Below are 24,785 nucleotides of genomic sequence, written 5' to 3'. Positions count from 1 at the left end.
TATTTATCACTGCAACATCAATATTCTGAAGAAAAAAATCAAGTGAAAAGGACCATAATAAATCAGATGAGCAAGTATTGATAAAATAAAATCAGAACTTAAGTGAAAACAGAATTTATATGGTCATCAGAATATGAATATATATCAGGATTTATCAATGCATTACAAAATATCTCAGAGACAAGATCTTGAAACAAAAACAAATTTCATTAATATATCAAGAGAATACATTCATGAAATTTAAATTACATCAGTACTTGTACAAGATTTCCCTAAGCTGCTAAACCTAACATCAACAGCCTTTGTCCTAGCTCAAGAAGCAGGGCAAGGCCGATGATGAAGAAAAACAGGAAGAAGAAAATAAATCATTTCTTCTTCCTACTCTCGACAAACAGAATAGCGAGTCGAATGATTCGCTCTTGCTGGCGGAGAGCTTCCAGCCTTTCCTCCTCCAATCGCTCCAGATGGCGATGGTAATCCATATAGAAGAACAGGAGGTGGGTGTGTACCTCCTGGGGAACAGAGTCCCATATCTCATCAGGAATGGCAGTGACGTGCCATTCCTGCTGCCAATCAGCACAGCTCAGCTCCATGTTGAAAGTTTCGTAGTTCAAAAACATATTATATCTGACCATGGTGTTTTTGATATAAAAAGTATGAAGGTGAGTTTATGAGAAGAGATTTGATGGAAAGGCTGATGTGAAGTGGTTGCTTATATAGGCAAGAGAATGCCAGGAGATGTAAAGAAATTTAATGCTTACAGGTGGAATTAATTCTACCTCGTCTCCCCAGATTTGGAAAAAGAAAAACATTCATTGGAAAAAGAAAACATGGTTTAATGCGCACAAGAAGCAAGTAAAAGTTGACTGTTCAAGTACGAGTACCACTATCCCTAACCATAGTGAATATTAATCTTCCACTTCAACATATTCAGGTTTAAACTGAGACTGTTTGGTCAAATTTTATCCACAAATAAGTCAAGTAAAGAATCAGACGTGAATATCAGAACTTAGACTTATATCAGAACTTAACAGTCATCAGAACATAATCTCTTAACTCGAAAAATGAATGTCTATCTAAGTAAATCCTCACACAAATTTTGATTTATATTCTTCAGAACATAATCATCAGAACATGCAATCAAAACTTGTCCTCAGAATTTGTGCAATGTGACACAATGACTGTTCATCTAAAACAACATAGATCACCACAGTGATTTTCATCATTCATATGGAGTGGTTAGTGTGTGCATTAAGCTAAATATCAGACAAAGAGTAAAGTCTGATTCACTTCAGTACATCTTAGAAATAAGGCATAACTAAAACTTTGCTAAAGAGCTGTCATTATCCTGAAACCTACTGGTGAATGAGTTCATGCTTGAGTCCACCTCAACTATTGTGTGCTAATTTTGTGCATCTTTTTAAATTCCTTTTTACAGTGGCTTCTCAGTGTAAGTGAGTCACGACTGCTTATCAGAATTTATGCTATTATCAGAGTATTTCTCCAGTAATCATAGAGTGTGAAAAGTCACCAAGAAAATATTGTATTTGCTTTTCTGATGCATATTACTTAATACCAGCAATGCACTTGGGTCTTCCCTTCCACATTTTACTCTAGATCTCAAAGGAGTACCTGATTTTTAATCCTTGTTTCATTTTTTTTTCTTTTGATAAGTGAGGTTTATCAGCACTTAGTTCATTCAACAGGTTTACTAGCATCAGAACTTAACAGATGAGCAACATTATTCTAGTTTGTGACTTAGTAATAAGATAGACAAAGTAAACTCAACTAAGCTCAATTATCAGAATTTGTTTGTGTCAATAGATTTCCACAGAAATAATTACTTCTTACATGGGATCCCTTGTTTATTGAAGACTACTAGGTCAGCATCTAGCACAGTTATCCTCATAGGATTGAATAGTTACCTAAACAGACATATCACTATCAGAGTTTAGAAACATTGATCAGACAACAATCAGTACTTAAACATATTTTTCATTTAAGCACAGAATACACAAAGAGATTGAATTCTATAAATACTGATCATAAAATCTGATGTAACTGAACAAAACTAAGCAGATTTAGAGAAAGAACCTGAAACCATTCCAAGTTCATTTACCAATCTTGTAAAAGTAGCTTCACACAATGGTTTTATGAAGATATCTGCTAGTTGTTGATCTGTTGGAACAAAGTGCAATTCCACTATACCTTCATCTACATGTTCCCTGATGAAGTGGTACCTGATGCTGATGTGCTTTGTCATAGAGTGTTGAACTGGATTACCTGTCATAGCAATATCACTTTGATTATCACAGTAAATAGGGATTTTAAAATATGTTAACCCATAATCCAGTAACTGATTCTTCATCCAAAGAATCTGTGCACAACAACTTCCTGCAGTAATATATTCTGCTTCTGCAGTTGATGTGGAAATTGACTTTTGTTTCTTGCTAAACCAAGAAACCAATCTGCCTCCAAGAAATTGGCAGCTTCCACTTGTGCTTTTCCTGTCAATTTTGCAACCTGCAAAATCTGCATCTGAGTAACCTATTAGTTTAAAATCTGATTCTCTGGGATACCATAATCCCAGATCAGTTGTTCCCTTAAGATATTTAAAAATTCTTTTCACAGCTGTTAAGTGAGGTTCTCTTGGATCTGCTTGAAATCTAGCACAAAGACATGTAGCATACATGATATCAGGTCTACTAGCAGTTAGATAGAGTAGAGAGCCAATCATACCTCTGTAATCAATAATATCTACTGATTTACCAGTAACCTTATCCAGTTTTGTTGCAGTGGCCATGGGAGTGGATGCACTTGAACAATCTGGCATTCCAAATTTCTTCAGCAAGTTTCTGGTGTACTTAGTTTGACAAATAAAAGTGCCTTCTTCATTTTGCTTGACTTGAAGGCCCAGAAAATAGCTAAGTTCCCCCATCATACTCATCTGATACCTTGACTGCATCAGTTTGGCAAACTTCTTGCAAAGTCTGTCATTTGTAGACCCAAAGATGATATCATCAACATAAATCTGGATAGAAGTAAGTCCTTTCCATGGTTGAGGCAGAACAGTGTTTTGTCTATTGTTCCTCTGTTGAATCCACTTTCCAGAAGAAACTGAGCTAAAGTCTCATACCATGCTCTAGGAGCTTGCTTAAGTCCATAAAGTGCTTTATCAAGCCTGTAGACATAATCTGGATGTTTGGAATCTACAAAGCCTGGAGGTTGTTCAACATATACTTCCTCCTCCAATTCTCCATTGAGAAAAGCACTTTTCACATCCATTTGAAAGACAGTAAACTTTTTGTGAGCAGCATAAGCCAAAAATATCCTTATGGCTTCTAAGCTAGCAACTGGTGCAAATGTTTTATCATAATCAATTCCCTCTTGTTGAGAATATCCTTTTGCAACCAGCCTTGCCTTATTCCTTGTAATTATGCCATCACTGTCAGTTTTGTTTCTGAACACCCACTTTGTACCAACAACAGATCTATTCTTTGGTCTTGGTACTAGGGTCCAGACTTTGTTTCTTTCAAATTCATTTAACTCTTCCTGCATTGCTTGCACCCAATCAGCATCTTGAAGAGCTTCTTCCACTTTCTTTGGCTCAGTCTGAGAGAGAAAAGAATTGTAAAGACATTCGTTTGAAGTACCTATTCTAGTTCTGACACCTGCATCAGGATTTCCAATTATCAAATCAGGTGTATGTGATTTAGTCCACTTCCTTGCAGATGGAAGGTTTTCTCTAGAACTGGATGCTCCCCCATGATCCATGTTGTCTTCATTTTCATTTTCTGATGCTCCCCCTGAAACTATGCTCTCTGAGTTGGATTCTTCAGAATTTAGATTTTCAGAACTATCAGAACTTGGCTTGTCAGAACTTGACGAACCAGAACTTGAAGAGCCAGATGTGTGTTCTGATGCTTCTTAAGATGTGGTATGTTCTTGAGTATGCCCCCCCTGCATAGGTGCATCTTCCTTTGGCGTAGTCATTACAGTTTCAATAACATCAGAGTTTAATCCATCAGAGTTTACAGTATCAGGACTTAGACTGTCAGGATTTTCAGTATCAGTACTTAAGTCTTCATTTTCAAATCTCAGCTGATCATGATCAATAAAATCTTCAAGACCAGTAATATTCTTGTCATCAAAAGAGACATTGATAGATTCCATGACCACTCTTGTTCTCAAATTATAGACTCTGAAGGCTTTTGTGAAAAGTGGATATCCAACAAAGATTCCTTCATCAGCTTTTAGATCAAATTTAGATAGCTGTTCAGGATGAGTCTTGAGAACAAAACACTTGCATCCAAATACATGAAAGTACTTCAGATTTGGCTTCTTTTTCTTCACCATCTCATATGGTGTTTTTCCTTGCTTGTTAATGAGTGTTGCATTTTGAGTAAAACAAGCAGTCTGCACAGCTTCAGCCCAGAAATAGGTTGGAAGCTTTGCTTCTTCAAGCATTGTACGTGCAGCTTCAATGAGAGTTCTATTCTTCCTTTCAACAACTCCATTTTGCTGTGGAGTTCCAGGAGCAGAAAATTCCTGCTTAATTCCATGATTTTTGCAGAACTCTTCCATTATCAAATTCTTGAACTCAGTGCCATTATCACTCCTTATGGTTTTCACAAAATCTTTGACCAATTTATCCAGATGTTTGACATGATCAATCAAGATAGATGCAGTTTCACTTTTTGTGTGCAAGAAATACACCCATGTGTATCTGGTGAACTCATCCACTATGACCAATGCATATTTCTTCTTTGCAATAGACATGACATTCACTGGACCAAATAGATCAACATGTAGTAGATGATAAGGCTCAAGAATTGATGATTCAGTCTTGCTCTTGAATGAAGATTTTCTTTGTTTGGCCTTATGACAAGAATCACAAAGGCCATCAGGAGCAAATACTGACTTTGGCAGTCCTCTCACAAGATCTTTCTTGACTAGTTCATTTATATTATTGAAATTTAAATGAGAGAGTTTCTTTTGCCAATTCCAGCTTTCTTCAATTGATGCTCTACTCATCAGACAGATTGCAGAACCATCAGTACTTGTTGAAAGCTTAGCTTCATAAATGTTACCACGCCTGTATCCTTTTAGAACAACTTTGCCTTTGGATTTACTCACAACTTCACAGTGTTCTTCAAAGAAATCAACATGATAACCTCTGTCACAGATTTGACTTATACTCATCAGATTGTGTTTAAGTCCTGAGACCAGAGCTACATCTTTAATGATGACATTCCCAAGATTGATATTGCCATATCCCAATGTTTTTTCAATGTTGCCATCTCCATAAGAAACACTTGGGCCAGCTTTCTCCACAAAGTCTGATAGCAGGGCTTTATTTCCAGTCATATGTCCTGAACATCCACTGTCCAGAACTAGAATATTTTTCCCGTTGCCCTGCAATCACAAAGACCACTAATGATTAGTTTTAAGGACCCAGACTTGCTTGGATCCTTTGGCCTTATCAAGTTTGTTAACGTTTGCAGCGGATTTAGCATCAGAGTTTATGTTAACATTTTTCTTATCAGAACTTACATTATCAGACTTTGAATCAAAATTTACACTAGAAGGAACAATGGAAACTTTCTTCAAAGAAGGTTTTAATTGATAATAATCATAGTACAAACTATGATATTCCTTACAAGTATAAATGGAATGCCATAAACTACCACAATGAAAACAAGGATTTTGTGGTTTATATCTAACAGACTGACTCTTAACTCCTGATTTTGAAGGTAAGGAGTTTATGTTCTTATTCTTCCTGCAAAAAGAGGCCAGATGGTTAGAACTTCCACAGTTATGACATGTTTTCCTAGGAGCTTCAGGAACAGGTTTATAATCATTGCTTTTATTCACACCTTCCTTTCCATTCCTATTTTTCCTAGGTGATTTTACCTTGTTTGCATTCTTAACATCTTTTAGCTTATGCTTAAGCTGCTTCTTAGTCATTAAGCCTATGTTTACTTCAACTGTCTTTTCCTATTTTAGTTTGTCAGAAGTTAATCCCTCTCTAACTTCTGATTTATCATTATCAGACTTTACAATTACAAACTTAACAGGTTTTAACTTTGGCTTTTGCTTAACAATAGGCTTAATTTCTACAGTTCCTTTATCATTCTTATCCTCTCCATAACCTAAGCCCTCTTTCCAATTTTCACTACTTAGCAAATTTTGAGTTGTTCTGCCAGAGTTAGTCTAAGTCCTGATAATCTCTCTTTCCTTTTCTAACTCAGTTTTTAGAGATTCATTCAATTTTAGCACTTCATCCCTTCTTCTCAACTCATTAATATCATCAGTATGAAAAGCATAAGTAGTCTGAGGTACCTTTATTTCAGCAGCTTCAGAACTGCTCTCAGCACTTTCTTTATCAGCATTTGCCATCAACACATAGTTCTCCTCACTTTCAGAGTCTGAGGTGTTTGTCCAGCTTTTCTACTTTGTGACAAGAGCCTTGACTTTGTCACCCTTTACTTTCTTGCAATCAGGAGATATGTGGCCTTTCTCACCACAGTTATAGCATTTGACATTGGTATAATCTCCTCTATCAGACTTTCCTCCTCTGCCTTCAGATCTTCTAAAATTCTTCTTATCAGAACTTGTACCTTTCCTGGAAAACTTCTTTCCCTTCCTGAACTTCCTGTATGCAATCTTTGTGATCCCTTTCACCATAAGAGCACACAGCTTCATCATCTCCTCATCAGCATCAGTCTCAGGCAAGCTTTCAGAATCTGAGTCATCATCACTTTCAGAACTTGATGACTCCGTATCAGACTTTGTGAAAAGAGCTTTACCCTTGTCTTTTCTTGAGGTAGCTGCCTTGGGGGATTCTTCTTCAGCCTTAAGAGAAACTGTCCTTGACTTTCCTCCTTTCCTCTTGCTTCTTTGTTCCATCTCAAGTTCATGAGTCTTGAGAATTCCATAAATTTCATCAAGAGTTGTTTCATCAAGACTGTAGTTGTCTCTTATTGTTGTTGCCTTCAAATCCCAACATTCAGGAAGAGCTAACAGGAATTTAAGGTTTGAATCTTCAAGATCATACTCCTTATTAACCAGTGACAGATCATTCAAGAGTTTGACAAATCTATCATATAAATCAGTCAATGACTCATTAGCCTTTGAGTCAAAGTGTTTATACTCTTGAGTGAGTATTGTCTTCCTGTTCTTCTTAATTGTATCAGTTCCCTGACACCTTATTTCCAGAGCATCCCATATCTCCTTAGCAGTCTTGCAGTTAATTACCCTGTTTGACATTACATTATTAATGGCACTATGCAGTAAGTGTCGTACCTTAGCATCCTTAGCAATTGATGCGATATCTTCAGCAGTATAATCACTCTTCTCCTTTGGTACGGTCTTTGCTGCTTCACCTGCAACTGCAACAGCGAGCTTGGTTGGTTTGTGAGGCCCTTCCTTGATTCTATCAAGATATTCTGGATCTGTAGCTTCCAGAAACTGAAGGATTTTACGGATGAGCGGAAGCGCGAAATAACAATTATTCGGTAAAAACCATATATCGCACATATAGAAAAACATATAAAAGGGAAAAAGTGAGGAATTGAAACCATACCTCGTGAATCGAAGCTTTATAAAATTGGAGTGCTAGCAGTTGCTCCTCAGTGTGTGAAGCACTCTACTGGTATCCACCAAGAACGATCCTCTTCGATGAACCTTTTTATAAAACTAAGCTTTTATAAAAATGGAGTTTTGAGAGAGAGAGAGAGAGGAAAAAGATGGAGGCTAGGGTTTTCACAAAACCAAAATTGTGTGTCTTGTCCAAATGAGCCATCCATCTCATTCTATTTATAGGACTCTCCTAAGGTTTTATAATATATCTTTATATATTTTAACCCCCACATTTTATCTTCATAAAATGCTTTAATAATAATTAAAACTATTTTAATCATTATTTCTTTTTCTTAACTATTTAGAAAAATATTTCTCTCTCTCATTATTCATCAAAAAGAAACATTCTTTTATGGTGTGACCCTGTAGGTTCAATATTATGCCGGTAGTAGAAATAAATAATAATAAACGTTTATTAATTATTTATATGAATATTAAAATTCACTAAATATAATTAACTGATTAATTATATTTATTCTACATCGTGAGTGATGCTTCTCAACATATCGCGACTATCCGGATAATATGAATTCACTGCTTAGAATATCAAGAACCTGTCAGTGACTAGTTACCGTACAATGAATTCCTTCTACCCTTATAATATCCCGATTAAATACAAGGCATGGATCTTGTGTCAAGCCTATCAAATTTAATCATATGATTTCTTATTCATAATGCAAAGTTCATATTAATGCAAATTAGAAACTCCTTTCTAATTTCATACACTCTGGCTAGAGATTCCAGAACTCGCATACTAAGAATAACATAGGATATTCTCTTCCTATACTGGAAGGGGTAGATCCTCTATTGACGTTAACTATCTCTATACACAAATCCCTATGCCCAGAATAGACCTAATGGATGTCCTTGAGACTAAGGACTAAACCAAAGCACAGTTCATTATATATAAGATACCTTTAACGATCTCAAGTCTAAGGACACTTGTACAACTATCACTCAGTGAATAACTATTAACACGTGAGTAATCTCCATTAGTTGTTCAACTTATCAAGTCATGTTCAGTGAACTTATTCCCTAGTAAGCACCTACATACCAGCTATAATGTCACCACATAAATGCCTATGAGAACAGACATCCTCCTGAAGGGAGCAAGCATAGTATGTACCAATCTTTGCGGATCCACTAACATCCAATTAGTTATCCTATGATCAGGAACTGTTTAAGTCCAGAGTTGTCATCTTCTAGATCTCATTATTATAATGTCATTATAATTCTAGAAGCTTTACTCTAAACTATAGAACATCTTATTTAATACACTTTAAATAGATAAAGCCCATAAAAGTATAACAAGTCTTTTATTAATTCAAAATGAAATTAAATAGGAATACAAGAAAGTTCTTCCTAACTCATCATACATGATTAGATTTAGGACAAACACTTTCAATCTCCCACTTGAACTAAAGCCAATCACCCTGGTATCTAATACCCATCTTTTCTTTATGATGATCAAAGTGAATCTGAGACAATGACTTTGTGAGTGGGTCTTCTACGTTGTTATGTGTGTCAACTCTCTCAATCTTGACATCTCCTCTTTCAATGATTTCCCTAATCAAATGAAAGCGTCGTAAAATATGTTTGGAATTTTTATGAGACCTAGGTTCCTTGGCTTGTGCTATTGCTGCGTTGTTATCACAAAACAACACAATAGACTCCTCAATGCTAGGAACAACTCCCAACTCAGAAAAAAATTTCCTCATCCAAACGGCTTCTTTTGCAGCCTCACTTGCAGCTATATATTCTGCTTCTGCTGTGGAGTCAGCCGTTGTAGACTGTTTGGAACTCTTCCAACTAATCGCACCACCGTTCAGAGTAAACACGTACCCTGACATGGATTTGCTATCATCACTTTCTGATTGAAAACTAGAGTCAGTATAACCCTCTATTTTCAACTCAGATCCGCCACCAAAAACAAGAAAAATATCCTTAGTCCTTCGCAAGTACTTAAGGATGTTCTTCACTGCTTTCCAGTGGTCTTCACCTGGATTGGACTGATATATGCTCGTCACACTGATTGAATAAGCAACATCAGGCCCAGTACATAACATCGCGTACATGATAGATCCTATTGCTGAAGCATAAGGAATCTTAATCATACGCTCTCTTTCCTCAGGTGTCTTAGGAGACATCTTTTCGGAAAGGGACACTCCATGGCTCATCGGTATGAGACCTCTTTTGGAGTTTTCCATGCTAAACCTTTTAAGCACTTTCTGGATGTATGTACCCTAGGTAAGACCTATCATTCTTCTAGATCTATCTCTATAGATCTTCATACCGAGAATGTAGGATGCTTCTCCCAAGTCCTTCATAGTGAAGTTCTTTGATAGCCACACTTTGACTGATTGCAGCATCGGTATATCATTTCCTATAAGAAGTATGTCATCCACATACAGTACAAGAAATGTTACCGCGCTCCCACTAAACTTCTTGTAGACACATGGTTCATCTATGTTTTTGATAAAACCAAACTCTTTGATTGTCTCATCAAAACGGATGTTCCATCTATGAGAAGCTTGCTTTAAACCATATATGGTTCGCAGCAGCTTACACACTAGGTGTTCATTTCCCTTAGAAAGAAAACCCTCTGGCTGTGTCATATACACTTCCTCTTCAAGTTTCCCATTGAGGAAGGCCGTTTTCAAGTCCATTTGCCAGATCTCATAGTCGTAGTAAGCAGCAATCGCAAGCAAAATCCGAATTAATTTTAACAGGGCTACAGGCGAAAAAGTTTCATCAAAGTCAATCCCTTGTCTTTGTTTGAATCCTTTTGCCACGAGCCTGGCCTTATAGGTCTCTACCTGGCCATCTGCTCCAATCTTTCTTTTGTATACCCATTTACACTCAATAGGCTTCACACCCTCAAGTGCTTCAACCAAAGTCCATACTTGGTTGGTATACATAGATTCCATTTCGGATTTCATGGCACTTTGCCATTTCTCTGAGTCAACACTACTCATAGCCTCATTATAGGTCATAGGATCGTCATCATCAATGATTGACAGCTCATTGTCATTCTCAATGACAAGGCCATAATACCTCTCAGGTTGGTGAGACACTCTCCCTGACCTACGAATGGGCTGTTCCACAGAAGGTTGTTCAGTCTGAACAGGTGTTTCCATTTGATCCGTAGTAGTTTGTGCTTTTTGAACTTCATCAAGTTCAATTTTGCTCCCACTGTTTCCTTCAAGGATAAACTGCTTTTCCAAGAAGGTAGCATGTCTAGAGACAAACACCCGATGATCGGTGTAAAAGTAATACCCTAAAGTCTCTTTAGGATATTCCACAAAACTACATTTTACGGATCGAGATTCCAGCTTATCTGGGTCAACTTTCTTGACATAAGCTGGACAATCTTAACATGTTTAAGACTCGGTTTCCTTTCTTTCCATATCTCATATGGAGTTTTAGGGACAGATTTGGAAGGCACCTTATTCAGTAAATATGCTGAGGTTTCCAATGCATAACCCCACAGGAATACTGGAAGATTCGCATAGCTCATCATGGACCGAACCATGTCTAACAAAGTTCGATTTCTCCTTTCAGATACCCCATTCACCTGTGGAGTATATGGAGGAGTCCACTGGGAGACTATACCATTTTCTTTGAGATAATCTAGAAACTCTCCATTCAAGTATTCACCACCTCGATCTGATCGAAGAGTTATAATACTATGTTTGGTTTGTTTCTCCACTTCATACTTATATTCTTTGAACTTTTCAAAGGCTTCAGACTTGTGTTTCATCAAATACACATATCCGAATCTAGATCGATCATCTATGAAAGTAATGAAGTATGAAAATCCACCCATGGCTTGCGTAGACATTGGTCCACATACATCTGTGTGTACCAATCCTAGCAAATCTGCAGCCCTCTCTCCATGTCCACTAAATGGAGATTTGGTCATTTTACCCAATAGACAAGACTCGCATGTAGGATATGATTCAAAATCAAAAGGGTCCAGTAACCCTTCCTTATGCAATGTCCGCAGTCTATCTTCACTAATATGACCAAGTCTGCAGTGCCACAAAAAAGTGATATTTTCATCATCCCTTTTTCTTTTATTAGTATGTTCAATTTGTAGTAAATCATGCTCTACGTCACATACATACAAACCATTATTTAAAATACCACTTCCATAAAGAATGTTATCTCTAAGAATTGAACATTTATTATTCTGAATAAAAAATGAAAATCCATCCAAGTCTAACATGGGAATAGAAATAATATTCCTCACAATCGAAGGAACAAAATAACAATGATTTAAAACAATGGTCTTACTCGTAGGCATATGTAAATGAAATGATCCTACAACTTCAGCAGCAACTCTTGCTCCATTTCCCATCCGTAGAATCACCTCCTCTTCCTCAAGAGTTCTACTTCTCCTTAGTCCCTGCAACGAGTTGCAAATATGAGAACCACAGGCGGTATCTAATACCCAAGTAGAAATTTGATTTAATGACATATTCACTTCAATCATGAACATACCTGAAGCAGAAGTGGTAGTCTCACTACCCTTCTTCTTCTTCAATTCTGCAAGGTAAACCTTGCAGTTCCTCTTCCAGTACCCCACCTTGTTACAGTGAAAGCAAACAGCTTTGCTCTTGGGGTCTTCAGCCTTTGGTGCAACAGGCTTTTTCTCACCTACTTTCTTCTTCTTGGAAGGGTTCTTCTTCCTTTTCTTAGGATTGGAACCTTCACCAATTAGAAGAACAGAGCTCTTTTTAGGGGGAAAATTCGATTCCGCAGTCTTCAACATGTTGTGGAGTTCAGCCAGGCTGACATCCAGCTTATTCATGTGAAAGTTCACAATAAACTGCGAAAACGAACCCGGAAGTGATTGCAAGATCAAGTCTTGGCTCAGCTCCCCATCCATGGCAAAACCAAGTTGTCCAAGACGTTCAATCAAATTGATCATCTTAAGTACATGGTCATTCACGGATGATCCCTCAGACATCCTATAACCGAACAGCTCCTTCGATATCTCATATCGAGCTATCCTCCCTGCCACATCATACAACTCTTGTAGATGCATAAGGATAGTGTGAGCATCCATATGCTCATGTTGCTTCTGTAGCTCAATGTTTATGGAAGCTAGCATGATGCATTGAGCAACATTTGCATCATCTATCCACTTACGATACACAACATGTTCATCATTATGTGCATCGTTAGCAGGTTCAGTGGGCTTAGGTGAGTCAAGCACATATTCCAGCTTCTCCACCCTGAGAACAATTCTCAAGTTTCGAAGCCAGTCAGCAAAATTAGGACCAGTCAACTTGTGAGCATCTAGTATACTCCGGAGTGATAGTGCAGAAGACATAACGAATATAGTAAATCTGTAAATGATAAACACATAACAACACTTAGCAAATATTCAATTTTATTTCAAAACACTATATGAATTGGGTCTTTATTCATAAGTGGCTCCCACTAGTTTATCTAATTTATACACCCCCTAAGTGAAAATTAGGCATTCATAATGCTAGTGGGAATAGGGATCCTACATTTCATTACACAACCTCGGCTGTAGCACGAAACGTCATGTGATGTTCAATAGGCAGACAACTCTTGTCGATTACATCTTATGTTATTCCCTAATATAATTTTAGCCTCTTGAATAATTGAGTCACGGCTGTGGCACGACAAACTCAATATTCTAAGTCAAGTCTAACCCAACATTCCGTACAATTAAATCAATCTCCAACGGCCCACGGCTGTGGCACGTAACGACATTTAGATTCTAATTCAATGTACACATCTCTATGTAATAGACAAGTATTTCTTATTTCGAAATCAAAGCCCTCGGCTGTAGCACGAAACGACAATGATTTAAAAATAAGAACCACTTTCTATCATGTTGGAAGGCTATGACCGACACAAGCCCGTTGTGTCATTGGCCAATTACTACTTGATATTATTTAATTTTAGAGGGATTATATTACGTTACAATCATAATCATATTATAAAGAGATTCTTCCTTTTAAATTAAATATTTCAAATCAATAATCGATAATCAGATGATTCCCAGATCGGGTGGAGCATTGTCAAGAGGCGTCACTTAATAACCCTTTCTTACAGATATAAATCTGTTGTTGACAGAATCATCCTTTCTCTCAAAATTGAAAATTCATATTTAATTATGTGTTTCATAAACACAAGAATCTCATGATTGTATTCATAATATTATTGTCAAGGCAAGAAATGATTCCTATTCTAGATTTTCTAGAGCACGCCTTATATTGATTTAAGTTCACCTAAATCTATCATCGCATGGTAAACATAGGCATATATCTCATATATAAAAATAAATAAACAAGTAAGCATGCTAGTAATATCATGTCACACATTGATATAATGATGTATGGATTTATTATAGCATTTAAAAGCAATTAAAACAATTAAAACGTGCTTTAAAACACTTTCGGGAATATAAACAGTTCAAAACTTTTATATAAAAAATATTTGACCACTCCATTAGATCCGTCTCGGAAAAACGAATCCAACGATATATTGCATGCCCAAAACGGAGTTACGAAACTCCCAAAAAATCAAATTTAATGAGAATATACGGGCTGTAACGCATGTACGTAATGCGTTAAACCACTGTTGAGCCATTTACGCATGTAACGCATTCCGTAAATGCGCAACAGTGTGTAACGCATTCACGAAATGCGCAACACACCCCCCGCCCCGCGTGCGCTGCACGCGCCTGCAGCCGATAGCAGGTTTTGTTTGTTTTTTTTCTTCCCTGCTAACAGTCTGTTGGCTTGCCTGCAGTTACAAAAAAATGTAACCCCTTTTCCTTTTACTCCCTCCCTTAATAACTCCTTATTAATATGTTATTATTTTAATTTTATTATTAATAAATTAATTAACATTTAATTAATAAATTAATAAAAATCAAAATAACATGATTTCTTAAATCATGGAGTAGCAGAAAAATAGCAAATCAGCCATGGGTCCTTGTGCAAATTTTAATCATAATTATTCACATGCATAATTATTTTATATTTAATTAAAACAATTTTTAAAAATTCATAACAAATAATCTACACATCACAAAATTATGAAAAAAAATACCTAGATGATCTACAACACTTGTAGAACCCAGATCAGTAGTCAAAATCTCATGCAAAAATTATTTTGAATTAATTCATAATTAAATCCAAATAAACTTGCAAAAATCATAATAAATCCATACATGCATTAAAAAATCTGAAATTTTTTATATGAATCTCTATATGCAAAACCTAGCTCTGATGCCAATGAAGGATTTTACGGATGAGCGGAAGCGCGAAATAACAATTATTCGGTAAAAACCATATACCGCACATATAGAAAAACATATAAAAGGGAAAAAGTGAGGAATCGAAACCATACCTCGTGAATCGAAGCTTTATAAAATTGGAGTGCTAGCAGTTGCTCCTCAGTGTGTGAAGCACTCTACCGGTATCCACCAAGAACGATCCTCTTCGATGAACCTTTTTATAAAACTAAGCTTTTATAAAAATGGAGTTTTGAGAGAGAGAGAGAAGAAGAAGATGGAGGCTAGGGTTTTCACAAAACCAAAATTGTGTGTCTTGTCCAAATGAGCCATCCATCTCACTCTATTTATAGGACTCTCCTAGGGTTTTATAATATATCTTTATATATTTTAACCCCCACATTTTATCTTCATAAAATGCTTTAATAATAATTAAAACTATTTTAATCATTATTTCTTTTTCTTAACTATTTAGAAAAATAATTCTCTCTCTCATTATTCATCAAAAAGAAACATTCTTTTATGGTGTGACCCTGTAGGTTCAATATTATGCCGGTAGTAGAAATAAATAATAATAAACTTTTATTAATTATTTATATGAATATTAAAATTCACTAAATATAATTAACTGATTAATTATATTTATTCTACATCGTGAGTGATGCTTCTCAACATATCGCGACTATCCGGATAATATGAATTCACTACTTAGAATATCAAGAACCTGTCAGTGACTAGTTACCGTACAATGAATTCCTTCTACCCTTATAATATCCCGATTAAATATAAGGCATGGATCTTGTGTCAAGCCTATCAAATTTAATCAAATGATTTCTTATTCATAATGCAAAGTTCATATTAATGCAAATTAGAAACTCCTTTCTAATTTCATACACTCTGGCCAGAGATTCTAGAACTCGCATACTAAGAATAACATAGGATATTCTCTTCCTATACTGGAAGGGGTAGATCCTCTATTGACGTTAACTATCTCTATACACAAATCCCTATGCCCAGAATAGACCTAATGTGTGGCTCCCTCCAAACCCGGGTCAGAAGTTTGGGGTCCACAACATATTCACAATATATAAACCTGTACATAAAATATTAATTGCAATGACCCTGTTTCACATAACCACGGATCACAACAGGTTAAAGTATGAGAACAAGCCACAACCTTAATTATTACATCGTACCAAATCCCAACTAATTTAACTTACAATTGATAATAAAATCATTCTTACAATCTAAATATCTCTTTACCGCGTGAAACTTTTGCTAGCTCGATCCAACTTGACTGGAACCTTAGCCCGCACTTTGGACTGAGAAACTTCACTATCATCCATATTCTTTTCAACTGTAAAATATATAAAAAAGTCGCAAGGGTGAGCTAACTAGCTCAGCAAGTCATAATAGTGATAACTGAGGTTAAACAATGATCAAATGAGATGATTCAAAGGAATCAAGTTCCTTTTTAACTAATCATTAGAATTGGATATTCATTTTAAGTTTTAAAACCAAGGTTAGGCTGCTGATCAGTCACGCACTAACCCCGAGCAAGCATACAACACTGCTCTAATTACTGGATCCAAGGCACACATTGGCCTAACTTGACCATTAGTATGGTCTGACCACGAATCTGGTCCACATATATAAAAACTATCCAATTCTAAAGCAGTTCAATACGATAAACAATATAATTCGATAACACGAGATCATAATCAATGATGATTAAACATTTGAATAAAACATAAGGAAACTCATGGTTATCACAAGGGTATACCAAGGTATGTACAAGAAACAGTTTTTAGTCTGTAAAATGATCAGGTATTGGACAAATACTGATTTTTCAAGGTATAGTTCTTTGATGTTATAAAGAATGGTTGAGATATAGAAATTTTTGTATTTTCACACAATTTTGTTCCAGTGTTTGGTGTTTGGTGGCTATACATTTGGGGAGTAGTATCATATTTGTGTGATTTGGTATCTGAGGTTCAACAAAGGATGGTTTACAAAGAACAAGGCTTACGGCTCAAGATCAAGCAAATCAGGGTTCAAGGTTTAATAGTTTAAAGCACTTGCAAAATAAAACAAGAGTTATTTTGAATAATAGCGACATGTTATGAAACAGTTCGAAAACATTGGTAATATATATCTTGAAGCAAAGTTCATAAATACTTGCCTTACAGGCTTTACAACTACTACTGATCAATTCTGATCCGACGCTGCCGCTCAGGCTTTAACGTCCAACCACTAGATCCCATTGGATTCGACTTCGACACTCAAGTTTTTCTGTTAAAACTCTACTGAGCTCGTCGACTGATCGCTGTGTTATCTTTAATCCATCATCCACCTTCAGGTTCCCGACTATAACCTACAGGGTCGAAATACCCTACGTTAGATGTCTAGGTATGCTTGACATATCCTCGATACCAATTTTCTTTTACCCAACGATATTCAAACTCGACTCGTAATTATATATATTATAATAACACACACAACAAGTAGGGTTCACAATCTCGAAAATCGATTTGGTGTTCGTTTTCGGAAAATACATATACTCTTTATTTTACGAAATCAGGGTTATCGATTTGAAAAAAATATTTCATCACATCATACAACCAAGTTTCGTATAAAACACATATATATATATATATAGTCTCTCGACGTCCCGATATTCATCGGATACGTTCCCGTATTTACGTAATTCAGTTTCCGGAAAATCGGGCAGCGTTTCCTTTGTTTATCGGACTACCCGTCGAAACATCAATCGACGTCAAACCAACAACAATCAATTAATCATACCATTCCAAATTTCACAAATTATTTTGATCACAACATCAATTCCACAATCTCGTAATTATTTACGTACAACTCCAATATACGATTTATTCTCGAAAACATATTATACGAATCATTTTATTATTTATAAAATTTAGGACTCAGATAATAATCATCACAGTCCACCGTTGACTCACCGAAGTTCATTGTCAACGGCGGTAAAATTTACGGGTACCCGATAAATTTCGGGTTTCCAACGTAACTTCACCGATTAAAATATCCTCGTAAACAATTAATTCCAATAATTTCAGGGATTCACCTGAATTTTTACTAAAATAAATCGAACAAATACAACAAATATTCATTCGATAATTTCAGAAAATAGTCAGATAATCCAATCAAAACCCAATCGAACATATCCAACTCGGATAACCCCGTAATAACAGCATCGCAAAGGAACAGGAACCACGCGAAAAGGACACACACCTATCACCCTGCCGGAAAATAACCCGGCGGCAATCGGGAAAGCTAAGAGCACAGAACAACAGTAATCGTTACAATAACAACACAAACGCAACCAGAAAAACCGCACAACCACAGTACCTCCATCGAGATACACACACATATGTGTGTATATATCTTCACCTACAACTCCGACTGAACTGAGGCCATACGGCCGGAACAGACAGGTCACCGGGAAATATAAAGAACGACGACTAGATGCTTAAAAGAGGGAAGCTGCGGCGGCCGGAAAGTATGCGGCGGCAGGGGAAGAAAAATATAGGTGGAGAATGAATTGAAGAAGATGAAGAACAGAGCAGGGGGTTATATCCCCTTTGTTGTTTTTCTTCTCGGTTTATACAGCAACAACACGATACAAATGTACTGCTGCCACGTATCTGTGATTCAGGACACGTGTCAAATAAATAGACACGTAACTTTTATGATAATTACGAAGATTTAAAGGTCTCTTTTTGCCCCGAAATTCGAAATTAACGAAACGAGGTGCGAATAAAACAGCCTCCAAAAATTACGAAAATAGTTTTAAAATATCAAAAGTATCCCAGAGTTTGTAAAAACATAAGTTTTGAAATTTTAAAACAATTTTTGAAACGCAATTTGTACTCGCTTTTAACAATAAAATGAAACAACGCGCGGATAAAATTAATCCTTAAAATTTCCAAAATAATTTTAAAATTCTTGAAATATTCCAAACTTAAATAACTACGAGTTTCATAATTTTTGAAGAATTCTGGAACAGATTTTATAATTAAATGTAATTAGAAAATCATACAGGGTTAAATAATTGATGAAATATTGATTTTTCAATTTTATACAATCCCAAAAATAAATATTGTCACTATAAAAGCATAAAAACAATTTTTAAGATAGTTCCAGTATTTATGCAAATAAATTTGCAATAATCCACTTTTGAAAGTGAAAACAATTCAATACGATCCCATAATTAATCGCGCGGACAACTCGGTACACTATAAATCACATATAGATAGTACTCAAGCATCACATAGTGGTCAAAACCAACACACATATTTTATTTAATAATTTCTATAATAATCACATATTTAAATAACTCAAAAATACACGAGTCGTTATATCCTTCCCCCCTTAAAAGGATTCTATCCTCAGAATCTGATCTAGTTACACAAGTGAGGATATTTTTCAAGCATATATGATTCTAGATTCTAAGTAGACTCTTCTACTCGAGGTTTTCGAATGTACTGACTATAGATATACACTCATTTCCAGTGACTCGCCTTTAACTATCACGAGTTTGGATTGATCACTATATGCAAAACAAACTTGGACAAGAGCCCCATTAGCTCCTGATCAATCACTTAATTCAAACCCAATACTTATCACTTTAATATTAACAAGTAGAATACATTAGGTATACACACGGGTGTGACGGTCATATCATTTATGAACAACTTTATCTATATTTATCAATACCTCGAATGGTTCACTAATTTTAGGACTTAGCTTGTCCCTTCTATTCAAATTTATCCAATCTTTTTCAAGACGACACTTTTACTAACACTACTGGTCCTATTTCTATACTCATACTTTCTCTCAATACAATTTTATCTTCTTTCTTTGTCTACTCCGAGCTGCTTCAACCAATAGCACTACGCTCTTGGTGTGTTGAATTAACTTTGAATTTAACAACTTTCTTTCTCTCACTTCATCTCAATAAAATGGGGACCTAAACTCGTGTTCACATGAAGCTTGGTAAAGTAGCATTCCAAAGCTGACATCGATGATAAATAATTATTCCAGTGTTTTCTTAAAAACTCAATCTCTCAATATATCTTATAGTTCCTGAATCACTTTCGTACTTTGACTCTCCGCATAAGGATGTTAGATGGTGCTCGTTTTCAACTTGGTTTCCAAATATTTAAACATCTCTTACTCTTTTCCATCAGTTAAAGCTAAAAAGTAATCTCATATTTTCATGTACTGTTATTTTTAAATATTTGAACTTCAGATTTCACTCTGTCCAATTCGTTTATTAACTCCTTGGTGGTCTTAGTTATATCCAACCCCTCATATCGGTATAGGGCATCTTTTATCATACGATTTTGCTTAGGTAGTTGTTACTGGATTAATTCAGAACCTTTTGTTAACCTTAGTCAAAATTTTATTCTTGAAAACTTAACGTATAGTTGTTTTCCTTCTGATCCTTGGAGAAAAATCCTTGAGCATCCCACGCAGACTTTCTTATTCCTTAAGTAGCTGAGGATGTTATCAATAAATACAGTTTGCTTATCCAAATACTCCTTATACACCACGTTCCTTGAGTCCTTATAATTACCTGATACACTTGTTATTTCACATAATATCATTCGAGCTTGCGATGCTCTTAACTCATTTTGGTCGTAATCTTTGTTATGTTCTCAGGTCGGATCTTAAGTTAATCTTTGATACATAATACACTTCTTAGATTAGGTCTTATAGGTAATCAATTCTTTATAGGGTCTCACTTCTTCTTATTCATGGTTTTGTTAAACTCCGGTAATCAGTACATATTCTTATAATTTCATTCTTTTTCTCCATGAACATCACTGGTACCTTTCACGATTTACTTCTTGTAAAACCATTCCCTGGGTCTGCCTTATCCATTAGGCCTCCAATACTTCGCCTTAACCCTTTGACATGTCCACACTTCTTAATCCATCTTGAAATTTCTTTCTTATACCTGGTTATCACTGTTTTTCTGTAAATTTCCATATATCTTAGCATTCCTTTAGTGAATTAAATACTTTATATTGTGAATTCCCTGTGGGATCTCATTTCTTTTTCCTTCTACTTATAGCATCCAAGTGTTGGAAGAAAACCTGGAGATATCGTGATCGTTCTCCTGGGCGCATAAATTTCCTTTTATTAACCACTAACATCGTGATCCATTATCTTCTCTTGACATCTTATCTTTCCCTTCACAAATTCAACTGAAAGGTCACATTATCCATCTTTCATCCTTTTGGGATTATGAACTTTAGCTTCCAATTCCAACTTCCAGAATCCTATAGTTAATTCTTCTGGTGTAGTCTCTATATTCGTTCTCTCCTTTTTGTTTATCGCTTGCCACTACATTTGTTTTTCCTCGTGAATACTTACTTCAATTCTTATGGTCCGTAGATCTTACACCTTTCTCCATACATATCATGTCTCCCCATTTTTCAAAACAAATATTATTACTGTTAGCCCCAATGATGAGTAGGATACTTCTGCTCATAAGATTTCGGTGTCTGGGTGCATATACAATAACTTTATTGTGCTGCATCATCACACTTCCTTCTCCCTTATGAGAAGCATCACTATAACTACCAAATCTCCTTGATACTCTCAAAATGATAAAGCAGGTGTTGTAACCATTCTTTCACTTAACTCTGTAAAACTTTCTTTACCTTTCTCTACTTCGTATAAACTTCTTGCTTTTCCTGGTTAGCTTCATCCAAGATATTGCAACTTCCAAGAACTCTTGCACCAATTTTCGATAGTAACCGGCCTATGATAAAACTTCTTACTTTTGTTGGTGTTTCTGGTCTCTTTTCATTTATAGTAACTTTAATTTCTACTGAATCTCTCTTGGTCTTCTCCACATTGACTATTTATACTAAGAACTATACTTCATACAACTTCTTTCTTCTCCAACTTCTCAGTTATCATTAAATGCATGGTCCTTCGTTGACTTTAAGTTTTACGCTACAGCTTATCCAGATACTCCTTAAAGATTTGTGTCCATCGAGTTCAAATATCACGGGTATATTGGTTAATCCAAATGACAATACGGGAACAGTACTTAGTCCTGAAAATTATCTTTGATATATCCGTAGGTTTAATCTTCAATTGGTGAAATACCAAATCTTAAATCGATCTTACAAAAGTACTTTGCTTCCTCCGTCTAATCACACAAATCATTGGGTCAAGGTAACAGATACTTGCTCTTGATAGTAAACTTGTTAAGCTTTCGCTAGTCGACGCATAACCTCATACTTCCATCTTTCTTATTAGTAATTAATACCGGTGCACCTTATGGGGTACACTAGGTCTAATCGCTCCTTCTTCTAACGTTTCTTACATCTGCTTTGCTAATTTCCTCCATGTAACTGGTGCCATTTTATGTAAGGCCTTGGTCACTGGCTTCGTCTCAGGTGCTACATCAATCGCGAGCTTCATTTCTCTATCTGGAGGAATGTTGATAACTTATCTGGAAACATATCTTCAAACTCTTGAATTGCTATAAAATCTTCAATTTTGTTTGCCTCTAACTTTTATTTATCTCATAATTACCGTAATACTCACATCTTGATCATCGTAATCATCGTTAACTAATTCTTTACCTTCCTTTTTCCTTTATGCCTCATCATATTCTCATTTAACGTCTTCAGGACTATCTCTTCATCATGACTTTTCGCTTGGGCATCATGCTTCCATAGTTAATCCATTCCTTAGAATAATGTCAAATCCTCTTATCTCAAACGATATCAATTCTTCACAACTTATTGCCAGAAACCTCAATTCCACCATTGGTACTTACTTATTTAACAACTACACGTTCTTGACTTGCTAATCCTTTTAACCATAATCTTATCAATTCAACAGGGTAATTCATCTCATTAACAAAATCTTGAGAGATAAACAATTAAGTTTCTCTCACATCTTTTAATACTTTAACATATAAGGTACTTGCCATCGTTATCCATATTGTCACGTCCGTAATCTTAACAACATATTTCACAGGAAAGTCGCATATTCTCGTTCTCGAAGACGTATCCTAATTGGAGTAGATTCCCTTGATTCTTAGTGCATCCCTGACTGGGTTAGTGATTTGCAATTCTCGCCATATGCCCTTGTTTGCTTTCCATGCGTGAGAAGTAGATGGAACTTTGCCCGCTTGGTCAATAATTCATTGATTTCTGTTTGAAAATCTCTTACAAAGAACGACAGTACAACGAAGCAACTAGAAGGATTCACAATTCAACAAAATTCAGAGTTGGAAAGAAAGAAGAAAGAAGGATTTGAATATGAATGAGACAACCACATTGGTACTTAAGATGGCCAGTCTTTCGTACCATATGGCATACAGCATATGATTAGGTGGCGTCCCACCCGACTCTTCGTCATTCTGACAAAGTGTCTCACCATAACACTGTTTGTCCCAATCAGAAAGCAAAAATTAGGGGAAACAATTAAATTTGAAAGGAATGCAATATCCTCCTTTTCGATATCATAGCAAGGAGTTTATTTAAAAACAGAAGTTCAAACATTTTTAGAAATTGAGAAGGAATATACGCTGTAATATTAAAACTAGAATGATACCATTGGTCACCATCCATATTTCACTTGTATTCATCTCCCGAGCTTGTTCAATAATATCCCAATTGTGTCATATAACAACTTTAGAGAGTACGCTGAAATGCCTTCGCAAATTAAGCATTATGGTAGATTCCTACTTGTCACGTCTTGCATCTTTAATATCGCACCCACACGAATAAAACTTTAACAATTCGATCATAATGGAATTCCTACTAAGTAACTTCGAGATTCCTCTTTTAATTTAGAATAACCACGTACCATTCGACATAACGATCCTTTTGTTAATAATATTCTATTTTTAGAGAGGTCTGCAAATCTTTCCAATCTTCTGCGATCACGCTCTGGCTTCTGTTAAATCAATGAATTCTTCGAACTTTGATAGTCCTAGTAATTGAATGTATAGTTACTCCGTACGCTGATTATGTTGTAAATTTTATCAGACAATACTTGCACTTACTATTAGGAATAATCAACTTCTTTATAATCATAGGTTACTTTGTTCTCAGAATTAGCAATACTAAGTCTAAAACAGCATCCTTTTAAGTAATCCAGGCTTTTCAACTCAAGTAGTAATTTGACAACCAATATTTAAAAATCATTTTATTCGAAAAGGCTTTTAGAAATTTGTAAAGAAAAATCTTTTTCGAAAACTTGTTTTAAAAAGTTTGGAAAATCACAAACCTGGTTGTCTTTACTATATGAGTTAGTTGTTATCCTTCCGACTTATAACAAGGTACCAAACTCATGGAACGATCATATAAAGGTTCATTCATTTTAATCTACCCTTTCTCCTTCATCGTGTCCACTTACCTTCCTTAATCGACGAAACTTCAATTGTTGTCGCACATTATCGTATTCGTAGTTTCACATCAAGGCTCCCATACTGATGATACTTCCGACATTATCGTTGTAGTAGTTAAATAGAACAGACTATCCAATAGTCCACAAGTCTATTTCATAGAACAAAGTTTACCCGTATCACATCACATCACTAATTTACATATCACATTTATCATAATACCATCATTTAATTTCACAAAAATCCCAGGTTTATACTTTTCTCTTTTATTCTTTCAAAATTCATCTGGTTCATCCCATAATTATTCACGGGTGGCTTAGTCACTAATGACTTCTTTTAACCCGATAACAGCTATCCTCTGAAATACTTAAATCTTTTCTCTAAACTTCTTCTCACCTTTATTTATATCTCAAGCGCTCACCATGTACTGTAACTCTCGAATCC

Source organism: Apium graveolens, chromosome 7, assembly GCF_009905375.1.
Source record: "Apium graveolens cultivar Ventura chromosome 7, ASM990537v1, whole genome shotgun sequence".
Taxonomy (NCBI): Eukaryota; Viridiplantae; Streptophyta; class Magnoliopsida; order Apiales; family Apiaceae; genus Apium; species Apium graveolens.
Note: the sequence above shows the minus strand (reverse complement) of the source record.